This window comes from Micropterus dolomieu, linkage group LG02 (genome assembly GCF_021292245.1).
Source record: "Micropterus dolomieu isolate WLL.071019.BEF.003 ecotype Adirondacks linkage group LG02, ASM2129224v1, whole genome shotgun sequence".
NCBI lineage: Eukaryota > Metazoa > Chordata > Actinopteri > Centrarchiformes > Centrarchidae > Micropterus > Micropterus dolomieu.
The window spans coordinates 31751288-31763573 of record NC_060151.1 but is presented as its reverse complement, the minus strand read 5'-3'; the positions used below and the strand labels follow the sequence as shown (position 1 = coordinate 31763573).

The 12286-nt window shown below is 47.6% G+C and overlaps 1 protein-coding gene across 1 annotated transcript in view; it reads left to right on the top strand.

Annotated features, from left to right (window-relative positions):
- Positions 1-261: 261 nt before the first annotated feature.
- The window catches only part of LOC123967439 (DELTA-sagatoxin-Srs1a-like), a 16636-nt gene continuing 4611 nt past the window's right edge, over positions 262-12286 (top strand). The window contains exons 1-2 of the mRNA XM_046043535.1: positions 262-351; positions 3346-3463. The gene's annotated coding sequence lies outside the window, so the exon portion shown is untranslated. The remainder of the gene's footprint in view (positions 352-3345; positions 3464-12286) is intronic.

Sequence of the window (12286 nt, the reverse complement as noted above, 5' to 3'; positions counted from 1 at the left end):
GGGAGGTGGTAGGGGGGCGTTACATTCCAGTCTGTGGGCGGATGTCAGGCTTCAAGATGGCTGCCGCCATCCCCACTACATCTCCCAGGATGCAGCAGCCTCGTGACCCCAAAATGGCCGCCACTTACACTACATACCCCAGAAGGCCATACACCGTAGGAAGCCGCAGGTGTGTCCAATCCCTGATGAAGCCTGGGGAGGTGGGTTGGAGGAGTGAAAGCTACCAGATCGGCTGCTCAGAGACCAACTCGGCAAAGGAAGTTTGAACTTTGTGTGTTGACTGAAGTGAGATTGGTTAAATCTGAACTCTGTTATTTTCCCCACCGGGACACTTTACGTTGGACTTTTTGGGTAAGAGAAGAGGACGTGTAACCTATGTTTGTTTTCCTAACGGACAATAAAGCCTGTGTTTATGTTTGGAAGCCGACCGTTTTTGTTCACCTTCAGAGACACTGCCACTGGGTACCCCGCTCGGGAAACCTCTCATGACGTCACAACAACAGCAACTAGTCTGCTTTCCTCCACTGGGAGGACCTCAGAGTCTAAATACTCAGCACTCTGACCGGGCAGAGCAGATGAAGTCTCCCGTCCTCCACCGTCACATGAGGTGGGGGATGAAACGCCTGCAGCACTATAGACCCTGCCAACCTGGACGGAACCTTAGGGACATAGCCCGGACAGGTGTGCAGGATGGCTCTGACCCTCCCCGGGGCAAACTCCAGGCATTGAGGAGAAACCAAAAGTGCCTGGAAATCCCCCAACCTCCTCAGAGAGGTGATAGCGAGGAGAAAGGCCATCTTAAGGGTCAAGTGCTTGGCCTCAGCCGACTCCAGGGGTTTGAAGGGGGCCTCAGCTAGCGCTTCGAGAACCACCGCCAGGTCCCAAGTGGGAACCCTGGAATGAGTCACGGGTCTCATCCTCCGGGCACCACGGCGGAAGTGCATGACCAGTGGAAGCCTCCCCAGAGGCCCATCCCTCAGAGGGGCGTGCACCTTGAGTGTGGATGGGGAAAGGCCAGTAGAGAAACGGTCCTGGAGGAACTCCAGTACCATAGTCACCGGGCAGGTAAATGGGTCCACTGCCCGTTCTCTACACCACGTGGCAAACACTTTCCACTTCAGGCCGTACTTCCTTCTCATGGACGGGGCTCTGGAGCTGAGCAGCGTCTCGACTGTTCCCGGCGTCAGGCCCGCCTCAAGGAACTGGGCCCACAGTCTTCACAGGGCGGGGCAATGGTGAAAGACCTGGCCCTCCGCCTGAGACAGCAGGCCCCTCTTCAGAGGGACCTGCCATGGCGGGCCCTCGAGGAGCGATATTATGTCCGAGAACCACACTCGGGCCGGCCAAAATGGGGGTAATAGCAGTAGGCTGACACCGTCCTGACGGAACCGCTCCAGAACCCCCGGGAGCAGAGCGACTGGGTGAAAAGCATACAGAAGCCGCCTTGGCCACGTCTGCACCATGGCATCCAGCCCTAGCGGGGCTGGGGGCGAGAGGGAGAACCACAGTAGACAGTGGGTAGTCTCTTGAGACGCAAACAGGTCCACGTCTATAGGGCCGAACCTTTCGCACAGTAACTCCACCACCTCGGGGTGGAGTCTCCATTCCCTGGCCTCAGCCCCTGTCTCGACAGCAGATCTGCTCCCTGTTGCTGGGTCCCCGGGATATATGTCACTCTGAGAGACAGCAGTCTCTGCTGGGACTACGGGAGGATCTGATGTGCCAGCTTGCATAATGGGTGCGAGCACAGACCCCCCTAGTGACTCAAATAGGCCACCACCGCCGTGTTGTCGGTCCTGACAAGGACGTGGCGGCCGCGGAGAGCGGGCAGAAAACTCCTCAGAGCTCTGAAAACCGCCAACATTTCCAGGCAATTTATGTGCCAAGAAAAATGATGCTCCTGCCAGGAGCCTCTCGCAAAGCGCGCAAGGCGTCTGTCGAAATTATTGTCCGGCGACATGACGCTCCCAACACGGGACCTTGGGACAGGAACCAAGGTTTCCTCCATACAGACAGGGAACGAAGGCACCTGGTCATAACCCGTATCAGACAGAGCGGATCTCCCCTCGGGGAGAATCCCTTGGATTTTAACCACCACTGCAGGGCTCTCATGTGCAGCAGGCCAGACGCTGCCGCCATGAGACCCAACACCCTCTGAAAGTGTTTCACAGTGATGGTGCGGCCTAGCTTCACTCTGGTCACTAAGGACAAATTGGACCCGACGCGTGCAGGCGACAGGTGGGCCCGCATCGTCATTGAGTCCCACACCACCCCTAGGAACGTAGTCCATTAGGCGGGCGTCAGCACGCTCTTCTTGAGCTGCAGCCCCAAACGCTGAAGGTGGGCGAGGACGAGGAGACTGAGCCAAAATGAGCCAGTCATCGATGTAGTTCAGTATGCGGACGCCTTGGAGCCTCAGCGGGGCCAGAGCTGCATCCATGAATTTGGTGAACGTGCGAGGAGAGAGTGCTAGGCCGAAAGGAAGAACCTGATACTGGTACGCCGCGCCCCTGAAGGCGAACCTCAGGAACTTCCTGTGAGGAACCAATCCTCGGATTGGATGTGGCTGACGATGGCGGGGATGGTGAGCATCTTGAACCTGAATCTCCTCAGAGATTGGTTCAGGGACCGCAGATCTAAAATCGGAGGCAATCCTCTGTCCTTTTTGGGAACTATGAAGTACCGGCTGTAGAACCCGGACTCCGTGACTGGCCGGGAAATGAGTTCTATGGCCCCTTTCTCCAGCAGAGAGGGAACTTCTTGTCCCAACACCTGGCTCTGCTCCGAGTGCACCGCAGTCCAGACCACACAGTTGAATCTGGCCAGAGGGGCTGGTGGCCGGTGTTATGCGTAGGTCCCCGGCGGCACCCTAAAATATTGTAAGAGGTGCTATTGAGCCATTCTTCTACAACCATGCCCACAACCATATCAGACAGCAAAGTACCCCCCTCCAGAAGTGCGCAACACGTTTGTGAGGTTTCAAGCATCAAGCACTATAGAGCCATCAAATCGAAATATTTACCGGTTCATGTGCGGGTGCGAAGTGACTTCTTGAGCATACTAAAGGCCTCAAACATTGTTTAAAAACTGACACAGGAAATACAAAATGACTGCTGACTTCCAAGTCTACATCTTCTGCTGAGCCTCCCTGCTGTTTTTCTGTGCTTATGTTCTGGATTTTGGATTTGGCCTGTCTAGAGCTTTTTCTGCCTGTTTGGATTTATACTGTGGATTTCTGGACTTTAGATACTGCCTGCATCTGTTTGAATTTGTTAGCCTTTTTTGGACCTGCCTTCTTCTACACAGTGTGAATCGCTTTTGTTATTTAACTCCCTTGTGTTCCAGTGTCTACACTCCACATACGTGATACTGAGGAGGATTTTGTTGGCCATTTCCAATCCACACTAACTGGTTTCGGATGGCCCTTTTATAGAGAACGCACCAGGAGAACCCAAAAACAGAGGTGAGTAGAGACATCAGGAATTCATGGAGGTTAGAACAGGATCCACAGTTCAGTCAGGACAACTTTCATCAAAGAACTGAAATTGCGGCATTGTAGTTTTGATTGGCAGTGTGGCTCTGTTCTGGGTTCTCCCTGCCCATCCATGTGCATACATGAAAGCCCGAGGCAGAGGGCAGCAGGAAAGAACGGCTGTACAGAACAGAACAGGCATAATAATCGTAATGGAACGTAATAATCAGATAGAAGATGGCACTGAAACACTGTGTTAAATGGCCCCAGGGCTGAAGACAGTACATTTATTATCAGGCTGCGGCTTCTGCTGCTCTGTGTCGATTCTGCACACGAACACACACCCCACGCACAGGTCGCCAGTCCATCGCAGGGCAACACATAGACAAACAACCATTCACACTCACATTCACACCTAAGGGCAATTTTCTTTGGACGGGGGGAGGAAGCCGGAGCACCCGGAGAGATGTCAGTGTTTTTCTGATTCTTCATCAGGTTTGGTGAAACTCAGTGTCCACATTAATAACCATGGAAATGTCACAGTTAGAGAGGAAGTGACACATGAAAGCAAGATAAGTCTCTGTGTTTAGCACACTTCAGTTTAGTGGTGCTGAAAACACCTCTGATCGTATATACAAACTTGGGGAGTCTGAAAAAGGACAAATCTTTTTAATTTTAGTCACTATCTGCTTTTAAAAGTCTGTTAACTCAGATATCCGTCAATGTTAAGAAATCCGTGGTCACACTGCACAACACATCTGATGCTAACAGGAGTCTGTTGTGCTGCAAAAGTCAACAAACTGATCCTTCGTAAGGATTCTTCTACGAGTTTGATCCATACAGGTCTACGCTGATACACATACAGCCTACCGGAAATATTCACATGCTAAACACTCTCTGAGGCTGTCAATTCGGATACTTCTGCAAGTGTACTAACATGAAATACACTGTGTACACAACGTACCTACTTGTGTACGTTCATTTTAACAGGGTAGGGTTGTCTCAAATCAAACACGGCCGTTGTGCACTTTCCACAAATGACAATCGCAACATTTGTCTGCTTTTTCTTCTTCTTTTTAATGGCGAATTGCAATCGGGAGGATGATTGTTGCCAACATTTGACCGCAATTTCCACGACATTACTCTCTCGTGTCTCCATGGTAGTTGGACGAGTGCTCCTAGCAGAGGGTATGAAGAGGAAGCTCTGACTGTGGCACAGAGGGAAGTGTCAGCTAAACCTTGGCTGATGATGAGTTTAGCAGAGTGAGCTTATAACTTCCATAACACCCCTGATTCTCAGCCTGCACCTGAACCTGCTTACTTGTCAGCCAACCTCCAGCATGATAGCCAGCAGCCGGATTAGGCTTGATGTTTCCTGTGCCTTCTCTGTTCTTCAATTCAACCAGCTCTGACCACCTACACTGGTGTTTCACGGTACTACGGCGGTGAATAAGATGTTAGTTAGTTTGTTGAGTCTGTGTTAACTTAATTGGAGTTGCGGCGCGTTCCTAGCAGAGTACACACTGATTGGTCAGAATTTGAGGAGTTTAAAGAAACATTAACGGCTATCTAACCCCGTGATGGCCGTGTTCTTATTGTAGGCTAATTCTCTATTTTGTATTTCATGGACTCTTCTTTTATGTGTAATATGATTAAGATGTAACATACAATTGCAGATTAAGTTTATTGTAAAAAAAATAGAGCCAGTGGAGAGGAAATCTATGAAATCTACTAAGAACTGATGACTGTGGAAGATTTAATAATCACAAATCTTAAGCTACAAGTTAAAAACATTATAGTCATACATTCATGACAGAAACACTCTAAAAGTTGATTTTTTTAGAACCACATTACTTCACTTTGCAAGGCTGCAACATCACACACACACACACACACACACCTATGCTGTGTATTATACATGCAGTGGAAAGTTATACTTTGCCACTGGATTTAGCAGTGAGGAAATACTTGTGATTTCAGCCCACATCGCCATATTATCATACATTGGGATTTTAGAGACTTTTCTGTGAGTTGGGTGTCTTCAGAAGAAAACACCAGAGTGATGTGGATTTTTTGTGACCTTAATTTCAGGAAATTCAGAATCTGGTTCTTGCTAATTTACTACTTTGATCTAGGAAATCTTTTCCTTGAAACATTAACCCCCACCCTGGCTCCATATTTTTTGGACATATAAAATAGTAAATCTAAATATATAAAACATTCAGAATAATTCAATTAGCCTATACAGATGGTCTACATCTTAGAAATTGGCCGGTTAATGAATCAAGATCTCCCTAAATCACCGGGGCTGCAGGGCTGCCTGTATGAATGTAAGATTAAGAATAACTTCATGTCAGCTGCAAACCCAGTGGAACAAGTCAGGAAATATTTGATCAAGTGGTGTGTACAAATAGTTCTCATTAACAGAGTACGGATGTGGTGTGTAGTCCACGTATACAGGGTAACGTCGAGTTATCCACAAAGATAACCTGCTCGGAGCAGTTTAGAGATGCAGCGTAAATTGTCACGAGAGCAGACTTCAGGTAAAGCCTATCCACCTTTCGTAGTACGTGTTAATCCGGAAGGTACACCTGCCATTACAAAGTTACTCCTGAAGTTACCTGCTTCAGTCCAGGTCTGGATTAGGTCTCAGCTTCAGTTCTGGTTCCTCTGTATGAGTGCAGACTCTGAAGTGTGTTGGAGCTGTGATGGATGGATGGATGGATGGATGGATGGATGGATGGATGGATGGATGTGTTGGACTCACCGAGCAGCAGAGACACAGATGAAGCCTTCATGTTGTCTGGATGTCGACTGTCAGTCAGTCTGAACAGCAGAGTGACGCCTTCAGCTTCATTTCCTCTTTAACACAGTCAGAGATTCAGTTTAAGCTGCTCTCCACTGAACCAGGGAGCCCCACCTTCAACACCACCAACCAATCCCCACAGCAGAAAGAGTCACATGTCAGGTGACTGCTACATGCTCGGCCTGTTTATGTTAATGTTACATAGCAGGAGCCATTCAATGACAAACAGGAATGGGGGCTTGAGAGTTACTTAACACTGCAGTGATGTACAGGTGTACTCCAGGACACCATGACATCACTGATGGGTGTGGTCAGATGAGGACACTGCTTAAGCGCTAAAATAAAAAACTATTATTAATTATTAATTATTATTATTATTAAATATTTAAAAGGATAATTATAAGTGATAAACAGGTAAGTAAATTAAACCTTTGAAAGTGAACCACTGCAAACCTGACTGAGAGTCTGCAGTCATGCTAGCAGCCCTGTGAGGCTGTACTGAGACTAAACATCATGCTAACATGCTGCTAACATTCTGTATATTAGAATGTGTGTTTCAATTCGGCCCTTCCTGACTTACACTTACTACTGTGACTGCATTAGTGCATTCACACTGACAAGTATGGCACAAAGCACTACGCCATCTTGGCTACGTAGCAGAAGATGAGGGACCACCAACATATTTTCAGACTTGAAAATGGCAGCAGAGGAAGCTGCAGCGGCTGATAATCATGGTCAAATGATGGTGATAACGATCTGCCTGGTTTTTGCTGTTTTTTAGAAGAAGACTTTAAAAAGAAGAAGAAGCGGTCAAATGTTGTAAATGTACCACATCTGTGTTTGGTTTGAGATAAAGCATGTTTAATTTTATAAAGATGTGGTGTGTAAATAGTGTGTACACAGTGTACCGCATGTTAGCACATTAACGCAGGTATCCGAACTGAAACATACAGCAAAAGACTGAAGAACTACAGGAAACATTATAGAATCAGAATCAGCTTTAATGGCCTTTTGCTCATACTAGGAATTTGACTCTGGACTTCACAGGACAGCGTAACAAAATGCTCAGCACAGAGCACACACACATACACTCAACGACAACAACATTTGTAGGCAGCAAGACAGTAAGCCAATAGTGAACTGAGAGTATAGTGCAAAGGATTTTTTTGTGCAGGGGTTATTATGTACATTATGAGATGGATATGGTATAGACAGTATATACACAATATGAACAGTACTGAGTTACGAAAGTCACAAATAAATAATAAGGTGGTAACAGTATCCAGGTGGATATACACATTAAGTTACTACGTTACTTTATTACAAAGTTATATACTTATATATATAAGTTATTATACAGGGATTACTCCTGAAGTTGTGTGTCAGCTGTTCATCAGAGTGATGTTTGTGAGTCTGTTGGTTTTGGCGTACAGTGCTCTGTAGCGTCTGCCAGAGGGAGGAGCTGGAACAGGTTGTGGCCAGGGTGTGATGCACAATGTTTCCTGCCCGTTTCCTGACTCTGGACATGTATAAGTCCTGAATGGAGGGCAGGTTGGCACCAATGATCTTTTCTGCAGTCCTGACTGTCCGTTGTAGTCTGCTCCTGTCCTTTTTGGTGGCAGATCCAAAATAAGCTTTATTGTTCAAATGATCCAAACAGGAAGAGACAGAGTGTTCTGATGCTGATGATGCTGCTGATGCTACTAACTGTAGTATTAGTTGTATCAGCAGCAGCTTCACTTTGACTGCAGTTACTGATAATATGATCTGACGTTTGAAACCGTGACAACGTGTTTGAACAGCTGAACCACAGCATGAGTGTGAAAATGTTTCTCTGACTCACTTCTGCTTTTCATGTCTTTACTGCACGTCTTCATCTGGATTTAACCACATTCTCAACACAACATCAGGACACTGAGCTGGTACAATAACACTGATCTTAACAATGCAACACAGCAACAGTACTGTTACTATGCGAGACCACACAACGCTGCTGCATGTTTTCTATCTGTTATACTGTTGCAGCTCTTTCTTACAAAAACTAAAACTAATGAGAAGCTACTTACTGACTGGACTGTCAGATTCAGATTCATTCTTTATTGTCCTCAGTGGAGGAAATTTGCTTTCACGGTCTGTACAAAGAGCACCTTCAATATGAATTCTCCACACAAACTACGCATAGTACAAAAATATAGACATGGACAATATACACATATCTACACATAACATAAAAGTGACATCATTAACTTCTCTCTGAATTTAACGCTCTTATAATGCAGGGTACACAACTTTTTCCGAAGTGTGCCTTTTTGTAGAGCAGCTGTCTGTATCTACGGCCAGATGGGAGAAGCGTGAAGCTTGAGTTGAGAGGGTGGTTGGGATTTTGTACTATCGTAGTTTCTCTACGAGCAGAGGCGGTATTGATGAGGGCTGGCAGGTTGGGAGTCGGACGAGCTATTATTTTGGAGGAGGTGTTAGTGATTTTAAGTAGCTTATTCTTATTGGTGAGAGAGAGCATGGTGAAGTAGCAGGTAGCACAGTACAAGAGGATGGGTTCAATGATACAGTAGGTGTGGTTTGACTGAGAGAGTCCTGAGTTTATGAATGACAAGAAGTCTTTGTTGACAGTGTTTGTGGATGATGATGTAGAGCGTGAAGGAGGCATGCTACAGCATCCTCTGTTCCTCTTTTGGCCTTGTAGGCAAACTGGTAGGGGTCCAGCTGTGGGCAGACAGGATGGTGTTCAGTACCAGTTTCTGAAGACATTTGGCAATTATTGAGGTGAGTGCTACTGGTTTGTAATGATTCACTTCAGAGGGGCGGGGTTTCTTGGGGACAGGGATGATGGTGGCTGTTTTCCAGAGGGTGGGGACAGTTTGAAAAGTGAGTACAGTGAAGTGCAGTGATCCCATCAGGGCCAGGGGCCTTGCCAGTTTTGCACCTCCTGAGCTGCTGGTAGACCTCTTCGCTGCTCTGGGGTGGGTGGGCTCCTGAGCAATCTTTCGCACAGTGGTGAAGTTCCTGTTGTCAAACCTGGCATGAAAATTGTTTAGGTCTCTGGTGAATGAGTTGGGGTCAGTAGGTGCAGGCGTACTAGCTTTTGACGTGGTGCCAGTTAGTGTTTTGACTTTCTGTAATGCCTGTCTGGTGTTCATGCTGCTGAAATCCTGTTCTATTATGTCCTTGTATGCTAGTTTAGCCTTTTTTATTTCTTTTTTCACAGAGCGGTTAATGTCTCTGAGAGAGAGTCTTTGCATTGGAATGCTTGTTGTTTCTCTTGAGTTTGAGTTTTATTTTGTGGGTCATCCACGGTCTGGTGTTGGAATTTATCTTACAGTTTTGCCTGGGATGGTGGTTGCCATGCAGAACTTGATGTAGTGAGTTACGGCATCGGTTTTTATATCCAGGTCACCATCAAAAATACTCCCGTCAGTGCATGCAAGGGACCCCTGTAGTTGTGCAGTTGCGTCCTCCGACCACTGTGTGATGCTGTAGGTAGCTGGTTTTTCCCTCTTCAGCATTTGTTTGTATTGCGGAAGCAGGAAGAAAATGTGATCGGCGGCGCCTGTTGGGGGCTGCACGCGAGCTGTATAAGCGTTGTTTATGTTCCCATAACAGTACAGTAACAAGTCCAGCATCTTTTCCCTCCTTGTGGGGATATCCACATATTGTTCAAATGATGGGAGGACACAGTCCAGCCTGCAGCTCTTAAAACCCCCCATAATAAGCACCGGAGCGTCAGGGTATTTGCTCAGCATAGCATGGACATTCTGGGCTGCTGGCTCAGCTGCTGTGTTGGTGTTCACGCCAGGCGGGATTTACCCACAGCCGATGACCACCGTGGGAAATTCCAGAGGGAGGTAGTAGGGGCGAAGCGAAAGAGTCAGCATTTCAATGTCAGGTGTGCAGACCCTATTGTGGATCTTGATGTTATTGCACCGGTTGTTAATGTAAACACAGACCCCTCCGCCCCTCTCCTTACCGGAATCACTTGTCCGGTCCGCTCTGATGATGGTGAAATTGTCCAGGCTAGAGTTGTTCAGCCACGTCACGGACAACGCGACGATGCAGGCCTCCCTAAAGGATTTCTCCACTCGGCATCTGGCATGTAGGATGTCCATTTTATTCCGGAGAGATTGCACATTTGCCATCACAACTGAGGGAAAGGAGGGATTGAAAGGGCGCCTTCGTAACCTGGTGCGTACCCCTCCTCGGCTTCCTGGTTTCGTTGGGTTGAGTAGGATGTCAGCTGGGATTATATCCAATGGTTTTAGGCCGAGAGATGGAGCCCGGAGAGCGAGAAGATCTTGGCGGGAGTAGGTGAGTTTGTTGCCACTCAACCCATCCGGGTGTAACGCTGCACTTCTGAGATCACGGGTGATCAGTAGAAGGATCACCATAATCCACAGCACTTTTCGAAAGTAGTTCATGTTAGCCATGATGGTGAATAGACTCACAGAAAACGTCGACGTGGAGTGGACAGACTGTGTTGTCGCAGCAGAGTATGCGCCAGACTCCCTGTCCCATAAGACAGTTTTATTCTAGCTAGAATAATGCCCTTTCCTCACCGTGGAGTTCTTCAGCTGCAGCTCGATCCATCGCTCGTCAGCTCGTTGTCACTGTTGATGTTCATCATGCATCTGATCTGATCCCGGACCTAGCGCTCATTTATTCTGGTCTGAGATGCTGGTGCTCTAGTGTGACATTTAGTGGCAGTGAATGTGGCACATTTGTAAAATGAGAGAATATGATTATCTGACAGAGAAGCAGAGGACAGAGGAGGGCTTCCCACTATGCCTCTCGTAGGGACAACAGCGACTCAGCGACTGACGCAGTGTGTGTGTTATCAGCTGCAGGAAGCTCAGGGGAGAGAGAGAGAGAGGCATCTAGGCCTCTAAGAGCTGTCGCTATTGGGTTCATCCCCGCACGCATGCGCAGTCCTAAAGATTTCTTTCGCGCCCATGTGCCGTGCACGGGCCTCTCTCAGGTCCGCAATTCGGCTATATAATACCGGCCAGACCAGAGATTCGCTACCAATAGGTCAGCTTTTTTTCTTCTGCCGACGTGGGACCAGTCGGGCCGCAGTTTAGAGGGTCACACCTATACTCATAGAATCTGGGGTTACAATACGTAACCAACGTTCTATTTCGTATAGGCCTCGCCCTCAGAGAGCTGTCGCTATTGGGATGAGGGCGAAGCCAGATGGAGTCAATGCCCCCTGGACCACCAGCTGTCATAAGCATTAACCAGCATACAATCCATGATAAGAGACCAAAATATAGGTCAGTGTTTCCGGCTGGTTTCTAACCAGGGACCTTCAGTACGAAAGACGAGCGCCTAATATATTAAGCTGCAGAAAATGCAACACGCAGCAAGTGCCATCCGTGTTTAAAACAGATAACCGGATGGCTGAACACGTCACTCACATTCCACACACCTGCTGCTGTGAGCGAGAGTCATGCATTGTAACCAGTCCCAAAACGAGCAGAGCAGGTGTGAGAGAGGGACAACACACACACACACACACATACACACACACACACACACACACACACACACATCACGGCAACGGGCTGTGCGTGTGGAGTAAACGTGCACGAGAGCACGCACAGACGCACACAGCGGGCTTATGTTGAGGGGACAGCAAGGACGGTTGTCACGCATTGTGGCAGTCCAACTGGAGCGCTAACTAAGACCGAGGAGAGCCAACGGCAGCCCCTGGCAAGAGACACCCTCAAAACATATGAACACATAACTGGTGACAGCACACCAGCGAGAGAGAAGTGCCACCTCACCTCTAAGTTGCTTTGGATAAAAGCGTCAGCTAAATGAATAAATGTACCAGAGCTAGCTACTCTTCAGAGTTATGTGGCAGAGGAGTGTTTGTGTGTAAAGGGGGCGTGGAAGACCACCATCATGCTTCAGTGGGGCTTTGGCAGCATTCACAGCAGCATCAACAGAAAAACTTTCTTCTGTTAAAACAGTTTTTAAACACATGTCACTTTTTT